This window comes from Parasteatoda tepidariorum, chromosome 1 (genome assembly GCF_982258835.1).
Source record: "Parasteatoda tepidariorum strain Cologne lab strain chromosome 1, Ptep-v5.0, whole genome shotgun sequence".
NCBI lineage: Eukaryota > Metazoa > Arthropoda > Arachnida > Araneae > Theridiidae > Parasteatoda > Parasteatoda tepidariorum.
This window is the reverse complement of record NC_141755.1, coordinates 75,228,836-75,256,561: the sequence shown is the minus strand read 5'-3', so window position 1 is coordinate 75,256,561 and position 27,726 is coordinate 75,228,836. Positions and strand designations below refer to the sequence as shown.

Sequence of the window (27,726 nt, the reverse complement as noted above, 5' to 3'; positions counted from 1 at the left end):
TAAAAAAATAAACCCATTTTACCTCTTTTTTTAACGAAATCCAACTTTTGCCTTGGTATACATATCAAATAACCAATCAGGCTTAAAAATTTTGATGGTGTGATCGGATCTTCAAAATAATCTCCTCGAAATATCTTCCGAAAACCTAGTTTGGCGAGATTTAAAAAAAATCGTCATGGGGTGGGATATTCTAGGATCCTCTCGAGTTTTCTATCTTATCTTACGATAGAGAAGGATATAATTTTAATATTTTTGTTACCTACTATGCTGAAATGTGCCGAACTCTAACTTACGGTGATTTGAGTGACTTAATGGCTACCCGGCAGTTTTTAAATTGCCACTAAAATTCATTATATAAAGAACTTCGACAACATCACTGTCATCTCTTGAAAATCTAATATATATAATTCTCTTACGTGGCTCCCAAATTTTGGCTGTATTTCTTTTCCGCCGGTGGCAACGTTTGCTTTGTTTTGTTTACGTTACTATTTCTCTTACACGGCGACAAAAAAGCCTCATTACAACTCCCCGAATGGCAACGCTAGAAAATAGATCAATGATTGCCGCCAAAAATGTCACATGCCAAATCTAGCTGAGGTGGCTCAACCTATAGCTCTTTTAAAAACGGAAACTGAAGTAACCAGAGAGCATCAGCTGTGGCAATCTCATACTATTAAGCTAAGCAGAAGTGAGTAGTCTTTGTCGATAGATCTCTATTTTAGTATTTTGTCGAAAGCGCTAAATTTCACGAATTTCTATATTACGAATTTATTTGACGATTTTTGATTTATATCACGAATTATACTATAGCACATTTCTAATAGGTTTAACGAATTACATGTCATTTATTTGAATTCAAATTTATTTAAATGACTTTAGTATTTACTAAAAAGATGTAATTTTTTTTTAAAAGAAAGTTTTTATATGGATTTGAATGATTGTTTTGAATTCTTAGAATTCTGTGCATTTGCAATGTACCTAAGTTAGTAGCGAGCGAAGCTTGCTTGGTTTGCGAAGCAAACTATATAAGATTGCGTAGCAATTTTCGGGGGTTGGCGAGCGTTAGCGAGCAGGGGGCGCAGCCCACTGGTATAATTAAAATTTAAATCAAAGTACATCCGCGCGAGCAACAGATAGACGGTAAAAATTTTTTGTTAATATATTGTTTAAAATATTGTAATTAAGGTGTTAGGATTGGAAGAGAGGGTGAAGAATTAGAATAATTAATTACAATTCTGCTGTATATTCGACTTTAAAGTTTATATGTTGTACAAGACTGTTATGAAAAATGTCCAAGATGGTTGTCAAATCCGACTAGTTGCAATATTTTTAACATAATGTATCGACCAAAGAACGTCACCGCTGTTTATTACTAAGAAATATATTTTTGTAAATCAGTGGAGCGTAACTACCACTACGAATATTAAATATTAATTCACTAGTATATAAGACTTGCTAACTCAATTCTGTCATGAGGTACCTTTTGATAGATGAAGGTTGACGTAGTCAATAACTCCTGTTCCCACATTGGTGACCCGAGGACGTGCTATGATCACGCCTATTTCGATAAATGGTAAACATTAATTAGTTGACTTGCTTATTTGTGACTGCGTCATCGTTCTCCTCGCGCTGTTGCTTCTCAGTCTCATTTACACAAAACGGGATCTTGAACGCACTCGACTGCTAATAGCAACACAGGAAGACCACACTCACCACACAACTGTAAATTTAATACAGCTCTCACCTCAAATGCTCAAAATGCGGTTAACTTAACACAGCTCTCTCGGTCTTTCACAAATATGGCTACTAGTGGTATCCGTTCATCGAATCCTTTCCCTGATAAAATTCTGCCTCGGTAGTGCTGTAGCATAACTACCACTACGAATATTAAACATTAATTCACTAGCATATAAGACATGCTAACTTGATTCCGTCATGAGGTACCTTTTGATCGATGAAGGGTGGCATAGTCAATTAAAGATATTGTGTACTGATACTAATGGGAGTTGTAAAATTATTTTCATTCAGAATTCATTGAATTAAATATATTTTGCATTACAAATCTGAAGAGTACTTATTTGGGCGTTCTAGTAGTAAATGAATTGGCTACTTTTTTTTTCTATCTGCACACTAACCGTGCTTTCCATCATTAAAAAAAGATGAATGATTTGAGATCCCATTTGGTCTGTCATTTTCTCGAGCTTCTTCCACGTGATTCATGAATGTCTCCAAAATATTGCCCCTATTCATTTTTTGAAAGGCATCCATTAGAAAGAAATCAGCTCACCCGAGAGCACCACGTGATTTTTTTTTTTTTTTTTTGCTTCTTGAGACGATCTCCGATGCATCATCCATCTCAACTGCTTTTGATGATCCAAGATTTGTTTTTTGTGTACATTTCCCCAGTCGATAACCGCATCATTAGTTTTGAATTTTTAGAGAATAGTTTTGAAGATCATCTTTCCTTCCAACTTCTAATGCTTCTTATGGAGTCTAGCGTTTTCGTACTTGCGATTTTGCTTATGAAATCTGTGTCTGCTGCTCTGCATTTTAGCGTTTGATTGTCTCAACTTTAGGTTGTAACTTTTTTAATCAGAACTGGCTGCTGATAATTAAAATATGTGTTATCTATTAATGAATATACTTTCCTTTATTTTTCCCCGAAATGCTTCTTAAGGAGTCTAGCTTTTCATACTTGTGATTTTGATTATGAAATCTATATCTGTTGCTCTGCATTTTAGCTTGGGATTGTCTCTACTTTTATGTTATAACTTGTTAGTTGTTTAATCAGAACTGGCTACGGATAATTTAAATATGTGTTATCTATTAATGAATATACTTTACTTTATTTTTCCCCGAACTGCTTCTTAAGGAGTCTAGCATTTCGTACTAGTGATTTTGCTTATGAAATCTATGTCTGCTGCTCTGCTTTTCAACGTTTGATTGTCTCTACTTTTATGTTGTAACTTGTTAGGTGTGTAATCAGAACTAACTACGGATAATTTAAATATGTGTTATCTATTAATGAATATACTTTACTCTATTTCCCCCTGAAATGCTTCTTAAGGAGTCTAGCTTTTCTTTTCATACTTGTGATTTTGCTTATGAAATCTATGTCTTCTGCTCTGCATTTTAGCGTTTGATTGTCTCTACTTTTATGTTATAACTTGTTAGTTGTTTGATCAGAACGGGCTACGGATAATTTAAATATGTGTTATCTATTAATGAATATACTTTACTTTATTTTTCCCTGAAATGCTTCTTAAGGAGTCTAGCTTTTCGTACTTGTAATTTTGCTTATGAAATCTATGTCTTCTGCTCTGCATTTTAGCGTTTGATTGTCTCTACTTTTATGTTATAACTTGTTAGTTGTTTGATCAGAACTGGCTACGGATAATTTAAATATGTGTTATCTATTAATGAATATACTTTACTTTATTTTTCTCTGAAATGCTTCTTAAGGAGTCTAGCTTTTCGTACTTGTGATTTTGCTTATGAAATCTATATCTGTTGCTCTGCATTTTAGCTTGGGATTGTCTCTACTTTTATGTTATAACTTGTTAGTTGTTTGATCAGAACTGGCTACGGATAATTTAAATATGTGTTATCTATTAATGAATATACTTTACTTTATTTTTCCCTGAAATGCTTCTTAAGGAGTCTAGCTTTTTGTACTTGTGATTTTGCTTATGAAATCTATATCTGTTGCTCTGCATTTTAGCTTTTGATTGTTTCTGCTTTTATGTTATAACTTGTTAGTTGTTTGATCAGAACTGGCTACGGATAATTTAAATATGTGTTATCTATTAATGAATATACTTTACTCTATTTCCCCCTGAAATGCTTCTTAAGGAGTCTAGCTTTTCGTACTTGTGATTTTGCTTATGAAATCTATGTCTTCTGCTCTGCATTTTAGCGTTTGATTGTCTCTACTTTTATGTTATAACTTGTTAGTTGTTTGATCAGAACGGGCTACGGATAATTTAAATATGTGTTATCTATTAATGAATATACTTTACTTTATTTTTCCCTGAAATGCTTCTTAAGGAGTCTAGCTTTTCGTACTTGTAATTTTGCTTATGAAATCTATGTCTTCTGCTCTGCATTTTAGCGTTTGATTGTCTCTACTTTTATGTTATAACTTGTTAGTTGTTTGATCAGAACTGGCTACGGATAATTTAAATATGTGTTATCTATTAATGAATATACTTTACTTTATTTTTCCCTGAAATGCTTCTTAAGGAGTCTAGCTTTTCGTACTTGTGATTTTGCTTATGAAATCTATATCTGTTGCTCTGCATTTTAGCTTGGGATTGTCTCTACTTTTATGTTATAACTTGTTAGTTGTTTGATCAGAACTGGCTACGGATAATTTAAATATGTGTTATCTATTAATGAATATACTTTACTTTATTTTTCCCTGAAATGCTTCTTAAGGAGTCTAGCTTTTCGTACTTGTGATTTTGCTTATGAAATCTATATCTGTTGCTCTGCATTTTAGCTTTTGTTTGTTTCTGCTTTTGTATTGTAAATTGTATAGCTATTTCATCACAGTTAAATACAGTATATTGAAATATACTGTATTTCTAATAAACATAACATTTTATGAAAAGATAATATCATCAACACAATTCTACTGCTTTCATTTTTTTTTAAAAATGTAAGTAATGAATGAATTTATTCCAAAGTGTGTTATTTATTAATGTTCATTACATTTAAAGAAATAATTATTTTTTCAATGTTTGTTATTAAAATATTCATTACATTTAAAGAAAGAATTATTTTTTCAATACGAAACATATGCATTAATCTTCCGACTAGCGCGTCACTATAAGAATGTGAACGAATGACTCAGTTTGTTATAATTCGCAAAAAAATTCGATTAGTGATCTTATTTTTACGATATTTTTTGTATAGGCCGGTATAGCCTGGTTGGTGGGCCCCTGGGCCTGTATTCAAGAGGTCGTGGGTTCGATCCCCGCCAGCCGAAGACTCCTCTTGTAGTAAATGGTGACTGATGCACATTAAATCTGTCGATTCACAAAGTCCTCCATGTTCCCATATCAAACCATACCTCTGGGGGTCATTTATTTCCATTTAAAAAATTTTGTTTCAGTAATTTACTATTAATTAAAAAATATTAATTTTTAAAAAAGAATTCGTTTTAAAAATTTTAATAATTGATTGTGGGATTTTAAGCTAGAATGAATTACAAATGGGTTTAACTTAGTATCGAGTGAAGCAAATGCTCGCTTACATTCTGTCTTTGTAATTACATTTTTTTTTGAAAGGAAAATTTAGAACATTTCATAGAATGTTTGATTCTTATTGCAATTTATTTCTTACTCTGGAGATTCGTGTCATCACATTGCATCGTGAATGAAATTTTCCAAAGTTAGTTTCTAAATCCGATTTAAACTTTAAAGCTCCTTTTCTACTTCCCGAAACTTTTCCAAAAGTGTAGATATATTTTCCCGTAGGAGTCTTGATACAATTAGAAGTTCAGGATTTGGAAAGATGCCATTCTTAGAAGAAGAAAAAAAAATCACTTTCTCTCTTTGTTTCGCTTTCAAGATTTTATTTGGTTTGTCGAGAAATGTTTTATCTTTTAGTTTTACTAAATAAGTTTCAAAGTTCTGTGACCTTTTTATTTTTTTTTTTTTTTTTTGCACCTGAGTCATTCTAAAAGTAAATCAAAAAAGTTCGTTGAACAGCCGACCCAATTGTAGGTTTACGACTACTTATGTTCAACTCGGTAGCCTTGTAATTTTGAACCAATACAGAAGACAAGGAAACTCCTGGATCAGTACCCCCAAAGGTATGATTTGTTATGGGAACTTTGTGACCCTACAGATTTAACGTGCATCAGTCACCATTTACTTCGGCCGGCGGGGATCAAACCCATGACCTCTTAGACATGAGCCCAGTGCCCTACCAATCAGGCTATCCCGGCCCCAAATTGAAGTATTGAAAAACTGAAAAGAAATATTTTCAATAATTAATTTTTTGTAATTTGGAACTGATTCCTTTTTTAAAAAAAGTTACATCACGAAGAGTGGAAAAATAATTTTTCCTATTATCAAATTTGTTTTTATTGTTTTTACTACTACATTACTATTACATTTTTTTCCAAAAGATTAATTTTTCGTCTATTTTTATCTACGTTTTCGAACGACAGTTCCTTGTATAAATGGCTATACTTTTCAAAGTTAACCTATCTAATAATTTTTTTTTGAAAATTATATTATTCATACTTTTATTAGTACCGAAATGAAATATGTTTGACGGATTGGATTCCTTATAAGCTTCATCAAAAGTAAAATAATTAAGTAAAATAAACTATTTAAAAGCTGTAGTTTTCAAGTCAACTAAAAAGGTGAAAATAATGTTATTTTTGACACATTTGTATATGGCGCATCACTTTCGAATAAAGTGGAGGTGAATTTTCGGTAGAAAGGTCCCCGTACAAATCTTATGGAAATTAATTCTCTTTTCAGATTGGGTAAAAATTTAATGTGTTCAAAACATTCTCATCAAAAGTTCTCCTCGGCCAAAAATTGACGCTTTCCGTGATTCGAAACCTCGAAGCAAAAATAGTAACAGTCAATTGTTTAATTCCGCCTTATCCTTCCTGGAAAATATGCAACTTCAATGTCAAAAAATGTGATTTTTCTGCTGCTTACTTTCCTTTCCATCTTTAGTAAAACTTTTATGTAAAGAACTTTATAAAGAAAGTTAATTTAGGAATATATAATTAAAAAAAATTAAAAACCTATAAATATATTTTTTAAACACACAATATTTTTTTTTTTTTAAAAAAAGTTTATAATTTAGAAAACACCAAATGCAGCTCTCGATTTTTCGGCTTGCCACTAACCTGGCGCTCCGGGCGATAGTCCGCCTTGCCCGCCCCTTTCACTGGTTCTGAGGTTAAATAATGAAAAAGCTAGTAGCACGTCAGCTCGTCCGGCGCTAGTACCTAGCATTACCATTCACCTAAGCCAGTGTTTCCCTAACTTATCACTTTTGTGTACCCTTTCTAAATTTTTCGTAACGCTTTGCACAAAATTTAAAAATCACAACTGGCTATTGACACCACTCACTGCTATTATTCACTGCTAACTGTGCAAAAAATAGCCAATATAAAAATATTTAATCGTAAAATTTTCCTTGTTAGCTTTGTTTCTAAATAAATTTTTTTGAAGTTTTCGTTTGCTGCAAGATATTTCGCATAAGAACGCGTACCCTCTAAACTGTTCCCGTACCCCTGAGGGTACGCGTACCACACTTTGGGAAACACTGACCTAAGCCAATGTTACGCGTTTCAAGCATCTTTCACCACAATGACCACTGCCCTTATCTCTTATGTTTGAGGCTTCTCACGTTGAGATATCTCAGAATGTTTTGAACTACAACATATTAAATTTTCAGGCAATTTGACTGAGAATTAATTTCTATAAGATTTGTGCGAGGTCTTTTATTTCAAAAGGGATGCTTTCTGCGTTTTTCGTTTTAGATGTGATAAAAGTGTAATTCTTTTCCCTTTTTGCATCATCTTGAAAAACGAAGCTACTAAAATTTTTGTCTTATTTTAATACTTTTTTTTAATTTTAGTTTTGTGTCTGTTAAATTTGTCGATGTTGGAAAGTAAATAAAATTTCTATTGGTTATAAATTTTGCTTGAAATATTCAAAAAACAGTTGTAAATTTTATTGTCATCAGACGCAGAGTTCCTGTTGTAATTTGGCTCTTGTAATTCCCTTCAAGCTTGCCTGAATTTCGATTAAATGATAAATTATCTTTAGCAATAATATCGTGGTAAATTTTACTCTAAACGATTGGGAAGTGAGCGCAACTTGCATTGCCAACTAACGCAGAGCTTCATTCAGAATGTCAGTGTTCTAGTTATTCGAATTTTGATTGAAGATTAAATCCCTTTTGTAAAAATATCGTGATAAATTCAGCATGTAGCGGTCAAAAACTAGCACAGGGCTCCAATAAAAGTGTCAGTGCTCTCGCCATTTGAAAAGAAGTCGAATTTTGATTGACGATTAATTCGATTGACCTTTTGCGAAAATATCGTGATAAAAATTGTTGTAACAGACAGAAAATGAGTGCATTTAGAATTGTCATTCAGTAGAGTGCTAGTTTAAATTTGAGTCCGCTAGCTATGAAAGTAGATTAAGAATGAACATGACGTTCGTGAACAGGCGCCTGTTTTTAAATAACAGTATCTCGCAGTGAAATAAACAACGTTTTTATACTTTTTTTTCTTTTTTTCCAGACGTGGACACGTACCTAGGTTTGCAAAACCCTTATTCGTATAGTCCACGTCTGGTCGACAGTCTAGCTCGCACAATACACAGCACATAAGCAAACAATTACAAAATTCGTAACTACACCACAAATACAAAGCACAATTGCGTTATGCAGATGACAATGTGTATCACATTAGTTGATAAAAAATAAATAAATAAAAAAATGAAACAACAAATGAAGCAAGAACAATAGTGAGTACACCAGTACATATAGGTGAACAGCAAACAGCAAATGGATGTGAAAAACAGCATATGTAGTTGTTGACAAAAAGAAACGTATTTTTTCTTTTTTAAAATTTTCGTTGTGACAAATTTTGAAGAATAATAAAAAAAGAGAAAGAAAATTTAAAGGTTTTTCAAAAGTCTAAAAAGTTATGGAAAAAGGTTTTTTTTTTTCTAAAGTTTTTTAAGGTTTCATGAAGATCAAAATTTTGTAGGAAAACATTTATAATGTAAATGTATCTAGCTGTCGATGAATTTCATTCTTAGCGAATGTAGCATTTGTTGGTATGTCGGACAGTCTGAGACGAAGGCTGAATGATCAGGGTTGTAGCTGGTACCTTTGTACGTGTTCGAGTGCCAACAGTTAATGCAATAGCACTCATCGCAATTGCATTCATGGGTGTGATGATTTCCGCCACATTTTGCACAGGTTGCAGAATCAGCCGTGCACTGGTTCGTATGGTGATCCAGGCCTTGACACCACTGGCACCGTCTGAGAACTATGGTTTCTTGATGATACACTTGTTAAGACCAATGAAGATATTTTTCATTTTCAGATGATGGGTAGCTAGTCTATGCGATACATTTACTACGATGTGTTTTTTTGTGTGGAATGGATTTAAGATACTTTATAACGTTGTCGTCGTTCGATGAGTAAACGGTTTTATACTGGCATACGAGCTGACAATTTTTTTTTCTCTGCAAATTTAACAGATTTTTTTTTACCTGTATGGAAAAAGAGAATGAACGATTGTACGCCGTCTTCATTTTTTTATTTTATTTGAATGTGAACAATCCATTTTTTCACAAATTAAATTTCTACTGCAAAATTGGATTCTTCACAATAAAATTAGTATTTTTCATACGTCTTAACTCCAGAGTATTCTCTTTCGTTAATATTTCATACAAATATAAATTTATCCAACAATCATCCGTCTCTCGTCATTTTTTAGTTTGCTTTTATATCCAGACCGGCAATACCCTGCAAAAAATGACCAATAGAAATCAATAAAAAAAAATGTATTGATCTGTACGGGGAAATGGAACACTGATATCAATAGAGTAGATCAGTACAATGGACTGGTCATGATATATTGATATCAGTAGAGTAGGTCAATACAATGTATTGGTCTATATCAGTAGAATGGACTGATATCAGTAGGGTGTACTGGTCTGTACGGGGAAATGGAACATTGATGTCAGTAGAGTGTACTGATCTGTACGGGGAAATGGAACATTGATATCAGTAGAGTGTACTGGTCTGTACGGGGAAATGGAACATTGATATCCGTAGAGTGTACTGATCTGTACGGGGAAATGGAACATTGATATCAGTAGAGTGTACTGTTCTGTACGGGGAAATGGAACATTGATATCAGTAGAATGGACTGGTCTCTACGGGGAAATGGAACACTGATATCAGTAGAATGGACTGATCTCTACGGGGAAATGGAACATTGATATCAGTCGAATTTACTGGTCTGTACAAGGAAATGAGACATCATGGTCCCATCAGAAAAATAGACTGGTCTAAGTTAGGGAAAACAATATTAATGAAAGCATATTAGATAGGTTTAAACAAGAAAATGCAACATTATTTATCTTTTTTAAAATGCAAGATTTAGCTGAATTGGTCAAATGCTCTGTATGCACCATAATAAATTTTCTACTAGCTGCAGCCAGTGGAAAATTTAATTAAAATTAATAAAATATAACAGGACAGTATAAAAAAAATACTTATTTAAAGCATCTAAAAATGTTTTGAATATTTAAACACTGCTTAAGTGGAAGGATAAAAGAATTATATTCTAAAAAAACATACTTCTTTATACCTACACTATGCTAGTTTTAAAGTTAACTTTAATTTCCTTTTCATATTTCCAATTTAATTTTAAATATAATTTATTACTAAATTATATTTTATTGCTTAATATAACTATAAAAATAAACTTAAAATGTGAGTTCAAGAGGGTACTTTATCGGAAAAAATTCCTGGTATAAAAAAAATCATGCCGGCGTATGAAACACCGGTTCTGGTATGATACTGGATCGGGAATTATACCAGACCCAGCGTTTCATCAGCCAGTATCATACCGAAGCTGGTGTTTCACAAGTTAGCAGGATACTGGCTCCGGTATAATACCTAAATTGTAGTTTCATTATCTAGTATCATGCTAGAGCCAGCATATACTGGTACTAGTGTACTGTGCTCAGCATACTGGAATAGTGTTTTAAAAAACGGTTTAAAACGGTTCTTAAAAACGGTTCTTAAAACAAGCGTATCAAACTGTGTGTTACTACAGTTTGATACAGGATTGTTAGTGAACAGCTCTGAGCGGGAAAATAAAACATTGATACACAATTGGGTAAATAAGTTAAGTCACCTGATCTATACAAAGAAATAAAATACTGACATCAGTTAACACTTTATCAAAAACTATAGTTTACATTATGTTTATAAAAACAAATTAACTTTTTTTTAAGCTTCTTTATAGTTAATTAAATTTTTTTAAACAATAAATTAAAATGTTAGAAAATTATTGTCAATAATTTTTGAATCTACAATACTACACAAAAAAATGTTTTGGAGATGGATGGATGGATTAGAAATGTTACTTTATAGATAGCCAAAAACCTGACTAAAATAAACAAGTCAATTTATTGTCATTTCAAGACCCCCCTCCCCCCCCCCCCATTGTGTTTGACATAGCATTCTAAGAGTAAAAAGTTTCAATATTTAAGAAAGAAAAAAATGACAGAACAATCTTAAAGTATACCATAGGCTTTAAATCCTTATACACACAAATGATATACCATTTATTTAATTTTTATCTATATATAGCTTGTGCTAAGCATTTGTCATCTTACCAAATATGCTAAACTTGAAATTTGGCAAAACAAAAATGTTATTTTGGGGAAAGTATTGGCGAATGCTGTTTTTGAACAAAAAGAAAAAATTATCCATTCATTGTTCATTTACTCCTCCCCAACAGCAAAATGATTCTTAATTTGTAGTTGCATTTTTATAAAATAATTCAATTTATAATAAATATGCATTTTCCTACAGAAAAAATCAATCATAAAAATTTTTTTAAGATTTACCTTTGGCTTAGAATTTTAAAAACTGGCTAATAATTTTAAATCCTTAGCATGGGTTATGTATATATAGATAGTAATATCATAATTAAAGGTCAGTAATTAAAAAGAGCAGGTAAACAAATAAAACACAACAACAGCAGCAAAATTATAATGGAAAATCATACTTAATACAATGGGAAATTAAACAGTAAGAATAACCTAATACAAATTTGCAAAAAATTATAGTTTAAAATTAAATAAAATTAGCATTATTAAGAGAAAATAATAAAATGTCATAGTAAAAGGTAATAATATACAGATAAATTTGCTATACAGAGTGAAGAGTATATTAAGACTCGTGTAATGTAGGTATTTATAAAAAAAGTTCACATGTTTCGCACAGAACTTTTAAATTAAAACATATTTCAAATTTTGAAAAAACCGAATCACGCACTCTTTTTCAATTTTCACTACTTAACACAGTCAAAATAATTCAGAGCAATAGTAACGCATTGCAGAGGAGGCCTAACCAAATCTTTTTCGCAGCATCCACGTCTGGCTCATTCATTTTTTAGTCTTTCACTCTTACAATGGTCGAGAAGATATCATCAAATGGTGGAGAGTAAAAACGAGTGGAGGAAATTAACAGCAGTATTTGTGAAGTGATCAGCTTTATCATATCCAGAAATGTCGCAATGGCTCAAGGAATAGAAAGTTTGCACTGACCACAGTGCTGACGTAAAATATCCTTAGTGGTAGACGGATCATGACGCCAGACTAACCGTGACATGTTTGCCTGGTTTTCTTCTCCATGTACCCCAAATACAAGTCTTGTCATGCATTCCATTCAGCTAGAAAATTTTAAACAGAACTTATCAATGTAAAAGTATTTTATTTGAATAAGATGTTAAAAGTTTTCATCACAATGTACACAAATACATTCATGAAGATTTTATTACATTAAGAATAGGTTTAGCCAAAATAATTTTTAAATTTAATATTATTGATAATTTAATATTATTGAACTAATTTAACACGTTGAATGCCATAGGGGTCACCAGTGACTGGCGCTGAGTTTGTTTGTAGCGCCCCAGGGGTCACCAATGAACGGCGAAGCCTAGATTATTAGAAACGCATAATTAGAATACATTTTTAATGCTCCTAATTTTTTTTATATTATTATCATTACTAAGAAGAAGGTTAGGAGAAATTAGGTTGGAAGAAATTAATGCAATACATACTGAAAAAATCATTTTGGCCAGACGGGCAAGCCGTGTAAAATTAGCGTGGCATTCAACATGTTAAAGAAAAGAAAAAAAAGTTAAATCCAGCTAAGATTAAATTCATAAGAAAGTGTAAGGATTGTTTTTAACCCATAACAAAAATGGAGTAAACAAAGAAAGTTTAAATGCAAATAGAAAAGTAATTATTTATAAAAATAACTACTTCTAAAAATAATTATTGTTCATAAAAATATTTAATAATTGAAATTTTTTTTTGCATTTGCTTGAACACAGTCAAGACAGAGTAGCAAAAAAATATTTAATTATATCATTTAGTTATACTAATAACATAAATTTTATGTAATTAATTAATTATACTAATAATATAAATTTAGATTATCCAAACATTAAATTGCCTTTCAGAGAGCAAAAAAAAAAAAAAATTTCACTGTATATAAAGTTTTTACACATATCTTTACCTTAAAATCAATATATATTTTTTTTAAATATTGTTATCAAGCTTCGCTTCATATTTTTTGGCTACAGTTCAGGAAAAGCATTAAAAATAACAAAAGAATTTGTGATTAACACTTAAAATATAATGCAAAGTTTAAAAATATTATACACAACTAAATAAATAATTAATTTGTTACTAACGATGATATTAATGGGAATTTATGTAAATAACATGTGAACAATGTGCTTCTATTAAAGTCTCATAAAGAAACCCAGAAAAAAAAACATAAAAAATACTTTCTTCTCATGCAATGGATGGAATCTGTATATGATATACGAGTATATCGTAACCCTACCTATGCATGCACATGCAGTAATAATTCAAGAATAATATACATGTATAGATAGCTTAAAATATCAATAAAACTCAAGCATACGTTTTAATATTTCTGTAACTAACAAAGATGTAAATAAAAGTAAGAAATAAAGAAAAAATTACACTTACTAAAATATTTCTCCCCATAATATGCTTCATTCTTTCCATGACGCTCTATTGTAAACATTGAACGTAAGTCGAAGTAATGTGATTGGCTGTAACTTCAGACTGAGAAACGGAATGAACTGGGGAAAAAGTTGAAAAGGAACTTTCTCAAAATTGGGAGTGTAGGCAGCTTGATATGATTTAACGAACGATTAAAACAGATTTAACGAACGATTAAAAGTCGATTCTCGTATTTTGCATGCTCCCCTTTCGTTTCTGAATTAATAACTCCTTTTTGCTTTTATAGATTCAATTGGATTGAATTAACTATGTTTCTACAAAACAAATTTACTTATTTAATTCAAAAAAGTTTATTTTGTTTTATGATCTAAATTTATTTAAAACAAATTTCAAAAAGGGACTGAAATTTATAAATTTATGATGGCGAGGTTAATGTTTGAAGGTAAAAGGTTTGAGATTTTACATGAATTTTTAATTTATGTAAATGTATTTCTTTTGCTATGAAGTTGTTTGAAACCTAAAATAATTAATTTATTTTGCGAATAGTTCTAGTTTAGTATAAATTCAATAATAATAATAAATCAATAAAAATTAATAACAACTTATAATAAAATTTAAAGTGATACAATTAATAATATTTTTTTTTGCCATCATGACTTTGATTAAAATAAATTTTGTAAATTACAAAATAAATAAGTAAGTAAATGATAAACTAATAAAAACAAGTTTTATTATTAAATTACTTTTATTATAAAATTACTTTCATTTGAATGACTTTAAGCAGATTTTAAAGTTATTAAAATGTGTAAAAGTTTTACTCAAAAACTTCCTTTCTTCCAAAATTATAAATTGATTTTAATAATTTTAAATATGTATTCTTTAATTAGTGCACATAGAAAGTGTACGTTTTCACTACCCTTAATATATATGTTAAGAATCCTTATAAAAATCGAAGAAATTAATTATCGGAAATCAGTATATAATCAAGAAAAAAAAATTATAAAATAATGAAGAATTATTAACTAAGTAATCTAATTTTAAAAGGTCGTAACCTGTTAGATTTCTGGAAAAATATGTATTGTAAGCAAACGTATGTAAAGTAATTCTATAGGCACCTGTTGATGTATTAATGAAAACAAATATCGACTAATAAAATACCTATTGATCAATAATTGCTAAGTTTTACTGGTGTCAATAAAAATCTGTAGATATCAGTTCATACATTGATAAAACAAGTAGAATACCTAACTGATCAACATCTATTGATACAAGTACCCTACTGATGTCAGTAGTCATCAGTTGAAGTGTGAAATACAGACAAGTATATACCAATAGAGTACCTACTGATCAATATCCATTGATACCAATACACTGCTGATATCAGTTGAAATGTCAATGGGAACAAGTACAGACCAATAGAATTCTATTGATCAATATCTATTGATACCAGTACACTACTGATATCAGTTGAAATGTCAATAGGAACAAGTACAGACCAATAGAATACCCTATTATTCAACATCTATTGATGCCAATACACTACTGATATCAGTTGACATCAGTTGAAATATCAATAGAAACAAGTACAGACCAATAGAATTCTATTGATATCAATAAATGTTTTTATTGATTTCTATTGATCATTTTTTGTAGGGTAGTTTTTATTCATTTAAAATTGAAACGTTTCATAGGGAAAGTATTGGAAACATTTCTATAAAAAACAAATCAGCTCTTGCTTCGTCACAACATGAGAGAGAAATTGAGTTTGAAATGAAATCTTTGTGATATCCGTCAGAGCTGCGAGATGACAAATTGGAAGAAAATGACGACAGTCAGTCGATATCGGTTTTCCGGTACCGGTAAGACAGCCTCACGTCCCTTTATAACTCAGCCCGCCTCCTACTTTTAAATATACTTCATCGTTTAATCAATGACCTTAGGGCTTTCCGCTTGAGACAAATGAAGTGATATTGCACTTATCCATAAAAAAATACACCAGTTCAACCTATTCAATAAACACTATCGACTGGAAAATTTTTCTTAAGCACATGCTCGTTTTTTAAAATAACTTGACTACCTTTTAAAACTAGTGTGAAGGAAAACATTTTCAAATTTTCTTTTTGAATCGTATGTATAAAAAAAAGCAATATTAATGAATGTCTTTTTTTATATTAGTTTGAATGAAAATCTTTTGAAATTGTTTTTGATTTTTTTTTATGTATCAAATCGAATTTTTTAGTTTTTTTCCCCCTATGTAAGAAGTATTTTTGAACTTTCAAAAATACTGCCTACTTTTAAATTCTGTATGAAAGTCCGATTATGGTTACCAACGTTTGGAAAGTTTGCATTATTTTCTTCAAAAATTTGTTCGTTTTTTTTTAAATAACTTTTTTTTTTTTTTTTTTTACAAAAAATATCTTTTAATTCTCAAAATTTTGATTATCTATAAATGGGACAAAATCGTTCAGTAAGGCTCAATCTATCAACAATACAGCTCTATGAGCGCAACACTTAAAAAAAGACTCTTGGTAATAATAATTAGATATTGCTAGCCAAATCAAGGATTCTTCATTGGAGAAGTTTACCATCACCTTATATGATTTCATAGCAGGAAAATGTGCTAGTCAGGTTTCAGTTGTATTTCCAGCCCATTATTTTGTCACCGTCATTAAACAGCCGACCCAATTTTGAGTTTACTACTTCTAGTGGTTAACTTTATAGCCTTGTAATTTTGAATCTAATCCAAAAGACAAGGGAACTCCAGAATCAAGTATTTTGAGAAATTTGTCGATGTAAAGTTTCTTTTTTTTTTTTTTTTTTTTTTTTTGAGGGAATTAACCTGCATTGGCGTTGTATGGAGAGGAAAACCACGAAAACTTTCAGTGGTTAGCCTGATGGCTAGGGGATTCTAACTCACGATCCGTCTACCACTGAGGATATTTTACGTCAGCCCTGTTTTCGGTGCGAGTTGTGTGCGGAATTCATTTGTATTATTGTATCTGATATTGTACTTAGTACTTAAACGTATCTAGTACTTGAACGTATCTTGAAAACGTATGAACATCATGAAATGAACCGGTACATTTAGTATCAGTTAAATTTTAAAGTATAAAGTTTAATAAAGCTCCTGAAACTTGTAAAAAAAATTCTGATAATCAGCAGTATATTGGTATCAGTTAGTAACAGATATAGATAATTTTATTACTTACCCATTTCTGCTATTAAACATTGCAAAACAATGAATAAACCAAATAAAGTGAATTAGTAAAAGTGATTTTGGTTTGTTACGATATCATCTTCAATGTGATACACTGGTTTTTAAATTTACCTCTTCCTTAAAATTTTCTGGGAATTTAATATTATGAAACAAATGCTTGCTCTGCATCACTTTAAAATTTGAAATTCATATTGTATTATTTTATCTAATTAGAATGACGTAGATTCACAATATTTATTTCCATTAGTTTTTTTAATATTTTTCGACAAAATTAATTGAAAATTCAATCCCTCGTGATATTTTAAATCTTCAATCGCTTAACCATCTGTTACTTACGAATTCCCTTTCATTTTCAGAACCCCGTGGTTTATCGATTATTGTAACTAATTTAGGGTAAAACTCAAACCACTAATTGCAGGAAAGTTGTTATCTGGAAACGCTTCAATTAGTTTCATTAACACATGAGGGTAAATCGATTTCGATTCAGAGGCAATTTGTTGGAAAAAAGTGGAGTTTTCCCTTTTACTAATTACCAAATAGTTTAGTGCACCGCCCTCTTCAATCCACTATCGAAACGGTCAAAGACAAATAGAATTAAATGATACCCTATTTCGAACGAATAATTTAGTTTAAGATGTAATGTCATTCTAGAAATTTTTTTTAATCGATTTTTTAGTGTAAAAGCTACTTTTTATTGCCTAAAAATGGAAGAAAAAAAAGAATTATTAATTGTAATGGCAAAAGTATCCAAAGAATGTACAATAAAAATAAGAACTTAGAATTTATTGAGGAAGAGAATGGATTTATAATATTATAAGTGCAATTAAATTTTAGGGTTTTTTTAAAGCCCAATATCCAGGCTTTATTAAAAAATATGTATACCAATTGACTATTCAAAGCATTTTCTGTTTTGCCGTCTACTTCTCCCTAGTTTACGAATTTGTGATTAAAAAATTATTTATCTCAGAATGGATTAAATTTTTTTTTTACATTTAGGGTAAGAACCCTAAATTCTGCTTACTCAAGCTATGAACCATTTATAAAAATAAGCTTTTAGGAACAATGCCAGGAGAATGACTTGAATTTGTAAAATATTTCAGTGTTTCCAAATACTAGTAGGGGAGAGTGGGGTCAATTGTAACATTTTTTACTTAACTATTTTTAACTAACAAAAAATCCAATATATTATTTGTATTAATTGACAGACGAGTAAAGTAGACTAGCCTCTGCTAGAAAAATATAAATACCTTATTTTAAATGTTATTATATAAGTTATTAACAATTTTTGACAGTCGTGCACTTGTTACAATTGTCCCCACTTACGGGGTCAATTGTAACAGTTCATAAATTCAACTAAAACATAGTTAATTATACATATTATCATGGTTGTGATATATTTTTTATTGATCAAAATAGTAGCGATATTTTAGGAGTAAAAATAATAATGAACAGAGACCTAAAGGGTTAAACTTTTAACTTTAAGGGGTTAAAAATTTTAATTTATGCTGTGAAAGGTGACAAATAAAATAATGCACATGCAACATAATATAAATGATATAGGAAACTATTGGTGGTTCTTAAAGAGTTAAGTAATTGTTTGTAAACATAAGAAATGGGACCTAAGGGGTTAAACAATTGCAATTGAAATTATGAATTTTATTTTCAGCTGTTACAATCGTCCCTTTACTTATTGTTACAATCATCCCCAAGACGCCATTTCAGCTTCATTTGTTAAAAAAAATGCTAGTTAATTAACAAAACTAATCTTTTTTTTGAAATGCTAATTAAGGTGTCCACTTACATATTCGGTTAATAATTTTTATTTATTTAAACAAAATTACTTTGTTACAATATGATATTCTTATGCCAAAAAAAGTACTTACGTAGCGTGAAAATATCTTTTGTGATGTAACTCTTTCAAAAGTACATAAAAATGGTTGTCAGTAGGGGGGTGTACATGTAGATTTATTAAATACACCTTGTGTGCCACCTAGGAAGTAAATCTAGAACTCGACACTCGAAATTTTTGCTCTGTCACAATCGTACCCTGTTACAATTGACCCCACTCTCCCCTAGTTTGAATGTCACTACAAATTTACTATTCATGTATTTTGATTTGTTGCCTTGCTCTTATACTACTCCCATAGTTTGGCATAATTGAGATTGCTTGTTAAATCCTTCCCAAATGTTCTGAAAATTCTTTTTGAAACTCGTTTACGTTCAATATTTTCAATATTACATTTTCAGATCAGCTGTGAGTTTCTTAATCTGAATACACCACATAATGCGTGTTTGAGAAAGTAGACTTTGCTTAAAATGCGTTCTTTACGAAAATGAATATATCGAAAATGTGAATTTTCAGTTTTCAACCCAAATTTAACAACTAAACGAGAAATCAATGTGCTTCTGCTTCCTTATTTCTTTTAACACTTACCATAATTATTATGGGACAAAGCTCCGTATTCCGGAGTACATATTACACATATTACAGACATAACTTTTCAGGCTCTCGTATTCAGATTCTTATTCTATTCATATTCAGAACTCTAAATGATAAAGTGAGTTTTGAAACTATAAATTCCTACAACGAAAATTTACTGTTATAAATTTATAGCGCGTGTTGTTACTATGTAAAAACAAATGTTGGCTTTTGAAATCTTTCTTTTTAAAAAAAAGACGAATTTAATAAAATTTGCCAAGTGATTTATGCAAATGGACGATATCACATTATAAATTTATTTGGATTCATTAGTTTATTCTTTTAAAAAAAGAGCGGAATCAAATGTCATGTCCATTTTCGTAAGAATAAATTTCGAGATGTGTCTACTTTGTTAAGCACATATTTTGAGCAGTTTCTGTTTTCGAAAACACGCATTTCGAGTTATGCCCATTTCCGTAAACACGCATTTCAAGCTGTGTCCTTTCTCTAACAACCCACATTTTGTGCTATGTCAGATTTCGCGTTTGTAAAATAAATAAATAAATAAAAATATTAAGACAAATTTATTTCAATAAAACATGGAAAAAGATTATTGACAAGTGCATCGGAATTTTTTTAAGAATATTTCCCCTTCAATTTATCGAATATGAATAAATTGACCTTAAATTGATTGCTGCATTTATTTTTATGTATTTAATATCGATTAATTTGATTATGAACCCAACTCGTGACACGAAAGAGTGCAATAAAAATATGATTATCGTGTTAGTTTCAATTTTTCAATTATTATTTACATGATAATTTTTTATTTTCTTTCATTCTAAGTTTTTTTTCATGCATTTCTCTATTGTAACTTATGTTACAAGAATTATTGTTTTCCCTAAATAATGGGTTCTAACTTCCCAATTGTTGAAATAAATCGTAACCTCGAGGAAGTACCGAAGTGCACTAAAATTTTAAATCTTTTACTAGATCAATACAAGCGTCAGATTGATGGGTACCTGCTTGTCTCAGAAGTAAAAGTGGCCTGTGCGCAATGCTGACCACATTGCCACACTCATGCCGTTGGTTACGAAATTGTGGAGCCTTAACCTACATCGCTCCTGGCCCACATAGGACTGTTGCGGGAATGCTTTACTTAACTAAATTACTAATATTATTTTTTTTTCGGAAATGAAATTCCAATTCGGCAAAAGCAAATGGGGTTCTTTTGTCCCCTAACTAGCGATTACAACAAAACGACTATCTTTTTGAGGACAATCATAAAGTGGTAAGTAATCCTGGAGGTTGCCCCCTGACATCCTCTGTACTGCTGAATTGTGCTATATTTTCTTCTTTTTTAAAGTGAGTTTTATCTGCTGTTATAGCAAATCTAGTCCTGATTGTATTTCTGTATTAAAAGAGAATGGATAATAAATACGCGTACCTGCCAAGTCTCCTGTTTCTTAACGAAGACTCCTGTATTTTACAACTATCTCCTGTTTACCTGCATATTCTCAAATTTCTCCGTATTTGTTGCAGAAATTAAAAGAAAAAGGGAAATAGGTGATAAAATATCCACTGATGGCAAAAATACTTCTCTTATTCCTCAACAGATTGTGCTATTGCCAGTACTGCAGTATGTTGAGTGTTAATTGCTTAAATCGAGTCGTAAAGGCTCAGGGGATAGAGAGTTCGCTTTCCAATGAGGTGAACCCAGGTTCGAATCCCAGCTATGACTGATCGGTACGAATTCAGCATCCGGCTTGCACCGGCCGCAGTGCTGACGTGAAATATCCTCAGTGGTAGACGGATCACGGGTTACAGTCCCCTTGTACTCAGGCTAACCGTTAAAGGTTTTTGTGATTTTCCTCTCCATGTAACACAAATGTGGGTTAGTTCCATTAAAAAAGTTCTCCAAGAAGCAAATTTCCCCCAATACTTCATCCAGGAGTCCCTTGTCTTCTGGATTGTGTTCAAAATTACAAGGCTACGTAGTTGAACATCGTAAGCCCAAAATTGGGTCGGATAGTAAAATCTCCGTTATTTTATTTCTCCAGTGTTGGCAGATATGAGTACGAAACAAACAAGTCGCCATTATTTGCAATTAAAATTAATTTGGTATGCTCTATTTCGATTACTTTATTTGAATTAATGCGCATATAATATATTCTATTGTTACTCTCTTTATAAGTAGTATTATGCAACGATAAAGCAACGGAAAGAATAATGCCGATATGTTTTGGAAAACAAAACTGGTATTGCAGGTACATTTTTCCTTAAAAAATACCTTATAAAGATATGTTTCGAGTTAAAGAACGACTATTCACTTTCAAAACATATCGTAGCTTTTTGTGCAGACGGAAGCATATCGAAACTGCGTTTTAGAAAAGAACATAGATTTGAAGTATCCTCGCTTGAGTACTTTTTGAAGCCATTTCAAAAGTTTAAAGGTATATATCCTTTCTTTTCTTCTGAACATATGGTAATTTCAAAAGAAAGACTTTTCGCCAACTGTGCCAGACCTTATGCGAAGTTGGAATTGAGTTTGCTTTAAAAAAGATTGAGTTTCTCTTGAAAGTTAAAGCGCTAGAACAAACAATAACTTATATTTTCTTCGAGAATGTATTGAACTCAAAGACTTACACATAGTTCGATGAATTTCTTTCCTTGTAAAAACATCTTAAGCTAATATACTTCCCATTTCTTTTTTGCTTTTCAGAATCTAGAAAGACATTCGTTTAAAGTTTTTATCGTTTTTATATTATTGCTATTATTTTTTAAAAAACAAGTCTAGACGAAATCATATAGAATTAATACATTCTAAAAATGTTCACTAAATTGTAATTGTGATATAGGTACAACAGACGCTTGCGTTAATAAATAATGACTACAAATTCTTTATTGTATTACAAACTTTCTCTTACTGAACATGAAGGCGTTACTTTTTAAATGTTACTTGTGAAAATGTAAGTTAAAATGTAACGATCTTAATTTATTGTCATTATGTGTTACACTCATGTCATATTTTCCATTTTGTTGCATCCTTTATTTTCATTTTGTTACATGCATCATTATTATCATCATTATCTTCTTCATAACTTTCGCCTTACAGTTACTCATATTTTTCATGTTTTGTTTCACAATTTTTAAGCTTCTTACAGTTTTTAATTTATTTCATCTTCGTCTTGCCTTATATTCCCTTTGAAACAATTAAACTAATTCCTTGGATAACGCTCATTTTTAGCTTTTTCTTCTGAACTTGTCAGTTGGTTGAATTGAGATATTTATGCCATTAAGACTTATTTTTCAAAATGTCTGTTTAAGCTTAAAGAAATCAAATGAGTATTTAACGTAAAATCAAAAAATATTTTACTGGAATATTTCACACATGTAGCTTAACTAAAAACATAAAATTTTTATACTTTTTGAGTGGTAAAATCCAGACGAAAATATATATGTGTTAACTATACCATTTGCGTCTACCTTGGTCCAGTCTAATATACAATATTGATTCTAGTTTAAGGTACAATATTGAGCTAGGTCCAAGGTGCAACAAGCACGCTCTTTTTTAATTTTATTAGACCTTAAGAAATAAATTATTTTTCCTAAAAAAATTGGTATTTTATATTGCAGAGAATAGCATTATGGTACTTATTCATCTTAGTTTTTTTTTCCAAATGTAAATATAGCAAGGTTTTACTTTTCAATCAAATTTATAGGGAAAAATTACTCAGCAAGTGGAAAATGTAAAACAAAAAAAAATCTTTAAAATATGCCAAGAAAACTTGAAATAGTCCCCAATGCAGCAGACAGTACCTGTATCAACCTCATACACTGAATGCAAAATTTCTCCTCTGGGATTAAATATTTACCCTTGTCCGAACTATAAAATACTAGTAAATGGTGACCGATGCACGTTCAATCTGTTAGGTCACAAAGCCCTCCATCTTCCCATAACAAATCAATACCTCTGGGTATTGATTTGTTATGGGGGAACTAATTCAGGAGCTCCCTTGTCTTCTGGATTGAGATCAAGATTTCAAGGATACGGAGTTGAACATTGGTAGTCGTAAACCTAGAATTGGGTCGGCAGTTTAACGACGGTTATAAAATTTAAAAAAATACTCTATCCTTCTTTCTCAGGCGAAAAGAATGCATTCCTACTATTCTGTAATTTCACTGGAAAAGATGTCACATTGCGCTGACTACTCAAATATTTTTGTTTCGTTTCTTTTTGAAAAATGTTAGCTCTTGGCCTGTCACAGATTGTGACACTTAAGTTGTAAATCTCTTTACTGCATTCCGATCCACAACGAAAGCTCCAAACTCTAGCTAGATCGAAACTATCGACCACATTATTCTCCTATGTTGATGTATAAATTTTCAAGAAATATTTTCCAAAAACATCTCGATCCAGGGGGTTTGTCATTCTCCTCATTCTTATTCTCTTCATTGCTTATGGACACATCTGAATAAATAAAAAAATCATCTCACCTAATGATTTTCTATATACTAAACGCTGCTAAACAATTAAGTCTCCAATTTTATCTCCATTTGTAATGGAAGGTATTTAGACTTCCTACAATATGCGATTTTGGATAAATACAAAACAATTGGCGACGCTATAACATTTAATATTTACTGCTATTTATAAGTTAATATATAATTATAAGCATAATTAATTCAGTTTTGAAAATACATAGTTAACGAGCAGAAATATATTTGCATTCATTATACCTTCAATATCAAAGTAGTTCAACATAGTAATTGTACATAAAGTTACGTTGTCCTAGAAACGCACAGTTTACGTTTATAAAAAATAAAACATTGTTGTGTGTGATTTTATTGACCTTGCACACCACAGTACTCACCCCCCCCCGTAGTGAGCTACTCAAATGATGAAGAGCTGTGTAAAGAGCTGGAATGCGGACTGAGCGTGTAGATCTAGTCACTTGAGATGGAATGCCAAGCTTCTCTCTTTTGACTCCATTGTCTTGTTCTGTTTGCAGTTTTAGATCTTGTAGATCAGTGGTTTCCAACTGGCGGCCCTGGGGCCACATCCGACCCGCGAACTAAAATATATTAGTTGTCATTTTTTTGCGGACAATTTTCGTAAAAAAATCTGTATGGATTTAAAGTACTTTTCTCGTTAATAAACACCTAATTTCTTCGTTTCTGTGAAATTTAACATACCAACGGTGCAAAAAAATTTATTTCTCATGTTTTGCGTCCAAGAAAGTATTTATTCAAATACAAAAATAATCGTATATGTTGCTTTTTTTTATTTCATTTTTTTGTATTTTGTGAATATAATTTAGCATGTGTGTGTTAGAAATTTTCTCGAAGAAATTCTCCGATTTAACTTTTTGAAACCACTCATTTGGGACAAAAATATCTACACGCACATTTGTAAATTTTAAATTTAAAATGTAAATATCTATTCTCTGGTGGTTGCAGCAGACAAACCTCAATTTTCTCATTGAACATTTTGTATGCTACTATGTAAGATTTGATACCAACCGTTTTAAAGTTTTATATCTTAATGATTAGATATCTGTTGCACATTAATTGTTTAATACATAGGTGCACATTAAAGTTATCGTACCCCGAATTTTTTAATATGCAATTAAATATTTTTAAAAATCTACTTTAAAACTTTATATGGTCCATAATACGGTTGTTGCAAATTGTCTCGAACACTGTCGATTACGGATAAATACGTGTGAGCAAGTTTTTAATTCTTTGAATACAAATAATTTCTGCTTTGAGCGATCATAAAATGAACGGGCTTCAATTTTTCTATGGTGCTTTTTAAATTCTGATTGGGATTCGATATTTGAATTATCAAAAAAAAAAAAAAATCACATGATAGATTTTAATTTTTCCTATACACGAGTTTTGCTGACGTGGCTCGACAATCATCGTGCGAGATAGTGCGTAAATCAAATAGAATAATTTGAAGTGACTTCGTCTAACTTGGATTTTCATATCAAATTATGCTTGCTTTCAAAGTACGATACCAGCGTTCAACAGCCATGAGCTTGTGGGTGATATGCAGTAGTTCTATTTCTTTTAAAGCCAAAAAAATTTAAAAATTCTTGAAAGAATTTAAACTAAAATTGATCAGTAGTAATTACGATTGGAATACCGTAGCGAGCGAAAAAATTCTTCAACAAAACATCAGAAACTGTTTTTGCTCAAATATCAGGTAAAGGAATGACTTTTGCCCATCGCATGTAGTGATCAATTATCGAAAGGCAATATCGAAATCATTCTTCAGATGGCAAAGAACCAATTAGATCTAGATTAATTTTTTAAAACCGTTGGCAAATGATAGGATATTCTTGTAACGGAGTTTGAACATGATTAGAAATTTCAGAGTTTTGACATTTTCAAACAACTTTAAGTCCAATCGCGAATGTCTTTGTTAATTGTTGGCCAAATGAATTTTCATATGACTAATCGAACATTCGCTTTAATTCCAGGATGTAAGGGATTGTGAGTACTTTGTAACACTACTTTTCTAAACTTAACTGGAACTTCTATGGCAGCATCACAATATAATGATTTTATTAATTTTTGTGGAAGCATCACAACATGACCAAAAATTGGAATTACTGCAAATTTTAATGAAGAATTTTGAGATGTCATTAGTTCTTTTAACTCATCGTCAATTTCGTGAGGTTTGGCTAAAGATTCAAAATCAATTTGAGATGAATTTCTTATCTCCTCCAGTCTTGATAGTGCATCAGCAACCATGTTGTCTTCCTGAAATGTGAATTTCTAGAGTGAATTAGCTAATATACTTGAAATGCCTTTGTTGTTGTGGGGATAATTTCTCTAAATTTTGTTGGAATGCGTACACCAGTGGCTTATGATCAGTGAATAACGTAAATTCTCGACCCTCCAACAAATAACGGAAATGCTTAATAGACGAGTATGCAACTAGCAGTTCTCGATCATACGTGCTATAATTCTTTTGTATTGGTGTCAGTTTAACAGAAAAGAAACCTAGTGGTTGCAAATCACTACTCACAAGTTGTTGCACCACTCCACCTATCGCTAAATCCGAAGCATTTATCATAAGGACAAGTTTAGCAGATGGTACTGAGTGAAACAAAATTGCTGCGGTTTCTACAATTCTTTAGAGGTTGTAAAAACCTTTGAAGCTTCGTCTGACCATTCGATAATTTGATCATCATTATTTTTGCTGTTTTTTTAAATAATTGTATAAGCGTACTTGGTGTTGAGCTATTTGAGAACTTGGGAATATATAAATTTATAATTCCCAAAAATATTCTAAGTTGTTTGGCTGTTTTGGGTTTGGTGAAATCTTTGATGACTTTGACTTTTTCTTCTGCTGGGAGAATTACATTTTAGAGACACAATATGGCCAGTAAAATTTACCTCAGGCTTAGCGAAGTTGCAATTACTGAAATTAATTGTTAATCCATATTGTTGCAATCTTTCGAAAACTGTTCTGAGATGATGTAAATGTTCCTCGTTTGAGCGAGATGCAATTAGTATGTCATCCAGATAGACGAAACAGAATTCTAGACCACGCAGAACGTCATGCATGAATCTTTGGAATATCAGTGTCGCGTTACGGAGTTCAGAAATCTTTTAGGGAAATTCAAATAGTACGAAGGGCGTACTAATAGTCGTCATTTCTGTCTGATGATTCCGTAGGAATTTGATGATAAGCTCGGTGAAGATCGAATGTGGAATATACAGTACAACCTTTTATTTGTGCATAAAATCAGGCTGGTGTGGTATGGGATATCTATCCGGTAGTGTAGCTGCATTTAATGCGCGATAATCCCTGCACGTTCACCATCCGCCTTTTTTTTCCTTGACGAGGTGTAGTGGACTAGACCAAAGGCTGCTTGATGGTCAGGATGTGTCACACTCAAGCAACTAGTAGAATTCTGCTTTGACGATTTTTAATTTATATGGAGCCAATATACTTAAGATGTTATGGGTAGACCTTTTGTAATAATAGCATGTGTGGCATTATGAATGATGTTAACTTTAGCCAGTTTCATCTTTTCTGAAGATCTTTTGAATTCTTGCAATTGAGAATGTATATCTGGATCTTGATGGTTACTATCGATGGGTGTTAAAATGAAGCAATTATTTTAGTTTGTAATTATTTTAATTATTTTAGTTAGCTTGTAATTATTTTAGTTTAGACTGATAATGATGTTAAAGGATTAATAAAACGCTTATGTTTAATGTCGACCAAAAGTCCACGTGCCTTAAGAAAATCTGAACCAATTATTCGCTTT

General features: G+C 31.2%; 1 protein-coding gene and 1 long non-coding RNA gene across 10 annotated transcripts in view; one reads left to right on the top strand and one right to left on the bottom strand.

Annotated features, from left to right (window-relative positions):
* The window catches only part of LOC107443405 (mitochondrial inner membrane protease subunit 2), a 137,798-nt gene that overhangs the window by 79,645 nt on the left and 30,427 nt on the right, over positions 1 to 27,726 (top strand). The window lies entirely within an intron of this gene.
* LOC147816527 (uncharacterized) lies at positions 10,952 to 13,921 on the bottom strand. Its single transcript, XR_015434947.1, has 2 exons — positions 13,803 to 13,921; positions 10,952 to 12,469 (listed from the first exon to the last, which is right to left on the bottom strand). It is a non-coding gene; the product is annotated as an uncharacterized LOC147816527 (long non-coding RNA).